The sequence below is a fragment of the Onychomys torridus genome, chromosome X, assembly GCF_903995425.1.
Source record: "Onychomys torridus chromosome X, mOncTor1.1, whole genome shotgun sequence".
NCBI lineage: Eukaryota > Metazoa > Chordata > Mammalia > Rodentia > Cricetidae > Onychomys > Onychomys torridus.
Genome location: NC_050466.1, coordinates 28,492,044 through 28,496,920, shown reverse-complemented (window position 1 = coordinate 28,496,920; position 4,877 = coordinate 28,492,044).

Here is a 4,877-nt window from a genome sequence, read left to right as displayed (position 1 = left end):
TCTAGGCTGGTTTCATTTTCAAGCTATTGTGAATGATGTAGCAATAAACATGGTTGTCCATAGCTCTGAGGTATGTTGACTTAGAGTCCTTCAGTATAGCCAAGAGTGGTATATCTGTGTCATGTGGTTGTTGTATTTTCAGGTTTTTTTGAGGAACGACCAATCAATTTCTATAGTCACTGTACCAGTTTACGTTTTCACCAGCACTGTGTAAGGTTCCTCTTTCTCCAAATACTCACCAGCATTTGTGTTCTTCATAAAAGCCACTCCAGGCTAGATGGAATCTCAAAATAGTTTTCTGTTTGTTTTGGTAGTTTTTCGAGACAGGGTTTCTCTGTGTAGCTCTGGCTATCTTGGAACTCACTCTGTAGCCCAGGCTGGCCTCAAACTCAGAGATCCACCTGCCTCTGCCTCCCAAGTGCTGGGATTAAAGGTGTGTGTCACCACCGCCCTGCTGTTTTTTTTTTTTTTTTTTTGTGTGTGTGTGTTTTGTTTTTTTATATAGCAGAGAAAATGTGGATTTATTAAGGAAAAGTGAGAACTACAGAGAGTGAGATGTTCCTTTCACTGATGACTAAAAACACTGAACATTTTCCTATGCTTACTGAATATTTGTGCTTCCTTTGAGAATTGTTGTTCAATTCACTTGCACATTCATAGGTTGGATTATTTGTTCTTTGAAAAACATTTTATTTATTGTTTCACAATATTTTTCTTTTCTTCTCTTTTCTTTCTTATATTTTTGGTTGTGAGCCTAGCCTTTAACGGCTGAGCCATCTCTCCAGCCCTCTTTTCTTTTCTTTTTTCTTTTCTTTTCTTTTCTTTTCTTTTCTTCTTTCTCTCTCTCTCTCTCTCTCTCTCTCTCTCTCTCTCTCCCTCCCTCCCTCCCTCCCTTCCTTCCTTCCTTTCTTTATGTTTTGAGACAAGGTATCTTGACATATACCTGGCTGACCTGGAATTCTCTATGTAGACCAGGCTGGCCTTGAACTCACCAGAATCTGCCTGCCTCTGCCCACTGAGTGCTGGGATTAAAGGTGTGTGCCACCACATCTGGCTTAATATTTGTTTTTTTTGATGCTTAATTTTGAGTGTTTTATATATTCTAGATGGTATTAATTTCTTTGTCAGAGGAATACATAGCAAAGATTTTCCATTATTCTGTCGGCTCTCTCTTCACTCTACTGTTTCCTTTCCTGCATATCCACTATTTTTGTGTATACATATTATTTTAAAATTTAAGTTTTGAAAATTAGGAACATTTACTGAACTACATCTAGCCTGTTTTTCCCACTTAATGTTACATCTTACCAGTTTTTCAATGACATAATTTTTCAAAAATATTATTTGATGAAGGATGAGAGCTGTATTTATCTAGAGGTATAAGGATAAATATTGGCAATGCAGGAATTATGCTGGCTTAGTAAAGAGGCGGTTGTAGGGTCTCCTCCAATAGCATGACTTCACTTGCTTTGGGTAGTTGGCAAGGTTTTCAGTACTAGGCATGATTTCCCTCTTGTTGAGCAGGCTTTAATTCCAACTAGAGGAGAGTATAGTTGATTGTTTCTTGGCCTTTTTGGAGGCCCACCACCCAGCTCTCAAATAAATACACACGTGGAGGTGTAGATGGAAGTTTATGTTCTGCCCGGTCCTGCAGCCCTTCAGTGCCAAATAAACACACAGAGGCTTATATGAATTATAAAGTGTTTGGCTTATTGCTCAGGCTTGTAACTAACTAGCTTTACACTTAAATTAACCTATAATTCTTGTCTATGTTTAGCCACATAGCTTGGTACCTTTTCTCAGTCCAACATTCTCATCTTACTTCCTCTGTGTCTGGCTGGCAACTGTGTCTCCCCTTTCCTCTTCCCAGAATTCCCCTAGTCTGCTCACCCCACCTATACTTCCTACCTGGCTATTGGCCAATCAGAATTTTATTTATCAGCCGATCAGAGCAACACATATTCACAGCATACAGAAAGACATCCACAGTACATACTATTTATTCTTCCCTTTACAGATGGATAATACAGTTGCTTCTGCCTTCTGTCTATTCTGAATAATATTGTTATAAACATGAATGAGCAAACATGTCTTCAAGAACTTTCTTTAAATTATTTTAGATATATATCCATAAGTCTGTTTTCTGGATTATATGGTAGTTCCATTTTTAATTTCTTGAGGAATTTTGAGAATTATCTTTAAGAAAAGGAAATTCAAGGGCTAGTGAGATGGCTTAGCAGGTAAAAGTGCTTGCTACCAAGTCTAACAACCTGAGTTTGATGCCTGGGACTTACATGGTCCTTTGAACTTCACATTTGTGCCATGGTATGTATGTATGTATGTATGCCTCTCTCTCTCACACACACATACACTCAAATAAATAAAATTGTGCAGTTAAAAAAAAAAGCAAATTCAGGGCTGGAGAGATGGCTCAGTGGTTAAGAACACCCTGCTCTGCCAGGCGGTGGTGGTACATGCCTTTAATCCCAGCACTTGGGAGGCAGAGGCAGGGGGATCTCTGTGAGTTGGAGGCCAGCCTGGTCTACAGAGTTCCAGGACAGGCTCCAAAGCTACAGAGAGAAACTCTGTCTCAAGAGAAAAGAAAAAGAAAAAAGAACACCCTGCACTTCCAGAGGATCTGGGTTTGATTTTCAGCACCCACATGCAGCTCACACCTGCCTGTAATTCCAGCCCCTTCTGAGCAATCTGGGCACTAGGCATGCATGTGGTGCATGAACATGCACGCAGACAAAACCCCATACTCATTAAAAACCAACCCAAATTCAACAAGACTGATTTTCTTGCCTGTAAACCAAGAGAAATGATAGTACCACATGGCCTTTAAAAACTATTATTATCTTAAGGAGGGTGGCGGCAGTGGCGGCAGTGGCGGCACACCTTTTAGTCCCAGCACTTGGGAGGCAGAGACAGGCAAATCTCTGAGTTCAAGGCCAGCTTGGTCTACAGAGTGAGTTCCAGGACAGCCAGTGCCACACAGAGAAACCCTGTCTCGAAATACTAAAAACCAAACCAAACCAAACCAAACCAAAACTGTTTTCTTCTTGTACCACATTAATCCACTAATCCCCCATCTGCTCACATACATACACGAAAGTTTCTCTGAAGTTAGCAGAACTCAGAATGAATAATTAATTGTATATACATTTAGTAACACATATTGCACACAGACTTGAATCTTCATGTATTTTCAGGAATAATTTTTGTTAATCAAATATTATGGGGTATTTGTTCTTTGCAAGGCACTATGGGAAACTACAAATATTCTCAGTTTCGGCCCCTCTCTCTTGGGACTTCCAGTCCTGAGGGGCAGCAACACTCTTTGACAGGTGGTGTTCTAAAAGAGTGGCCTAGAGGGAAAGTTCAAGGAAGGCAGGAGGCAGGAGGAAGCTTTTTTGGAGGACATGACAGTAGATTTGCTTGAGCCTGAACAGATGGAGCTAGACCCGTGGTTCTCAACCCATGGGTCACAACCCTTTCATGGGGATTGCAGAGCAGATATTTACGATTCATAACAGTAGCAAAATCACAGTTGGGGGGCAGCACAACATGAAGAACTATATTAAAAGGTCACGGCATTTAGAAGGTTGAGAACCACTGAGCTAGAGGGATCCAGGGGACTGATACAGACTGGGTAGTAGAATATAGGTGGGTTTATGTTAGAGGAGTGCATAGGAAGGTTGAGAGTGGGAGATTCACCCATAAAAGTGGGCAGAAAAGACTGAGGAGGGCTTTGAAGCCCAGGTGGAAAAACTGGAGCTTCAGTTGTGAGTGAGAGTCAAAGGGTCCCAAGAGACAGGGCATCACCAGAGAGGCAGGGCATCACCAGAGAGGCAGGGCATCACCAGAGAGGCAGGGCATCAAACCAAGAAGAGGCAGGGCATCACCAGAGAGGCAGGGCATCACCAGAGAGGCAGGGCATCACCAGAGAGGCAGGGCATCACCAGAGAGGCAGGGCATCACCAGAGAGGCAGGGCATCACCAGAGAGGCAGGGCATTCAAACAGAAGAGGCAGGGCATCGACCGAGAGGCAGGGCATCATACAGAGAGGCAGGGCATCAACAACAAGAGAGACAGGGCATCAACAAGCAGAGAGGCAGGGCATCAAACAACCAGAGAGGCAGGGCAATCAAGAGGAGGCAGGCATCAACAGAGAGGCAGGGCATCAACAAACAGAGAGGGCAGGGCATCAAGCCAACAGAGAGGCGGGCATGCAAACAAACAGCAGAGGCAGGGCATCAACAGAGAGACAGGGCAATCAAAGCAGAGAGGCAGGGCATCAAACAACAGAGGGCAGGGCATCAAACAACAGAGAGGCCAAGGGCCAATCAACAGAGAGGCAGGGCATCAACAGAGAGGCAGGGCAACAACAGAGAGACAGGGCATCAACAGAGAGGCAGGGATCAACAGAGAGGCCCAGGGCATCAACAGAGAGGCAGGGCATCAACAACAGAGAGGCAGGGCATCAACAACAGAGAGGCAGGGCATCAACAGAGAGGCAGGGCATCAACAGAGAGGCAGGGCATCAACAACAGAGAGGCAGGGCATCAACAACAGAGAGGCAGGGCATCAACAGAGAGGCAGGGCATCAACAGAGAGGCAGGGCATCAACAGAGAGGCAGGGCATCAACAGAGAGGCAGGGCATCAACAGAGAGGCAGGGCATCAACAGAGAGGCAGGGCATCAACAACAGAGAGGCAGGGCATCAACAGAGAGGCAGGGCATCAACAACAGAGAGGCAGGGCATCAACAACAGAGAGGCAGGGCATCAACAACAGAGAGGCAGGGCATCAACAGAGAGGCAGGGCATCAACAGAGAGGCAGGGCATCAACAGAGAGGCAGGGCATCAACAGAGAGG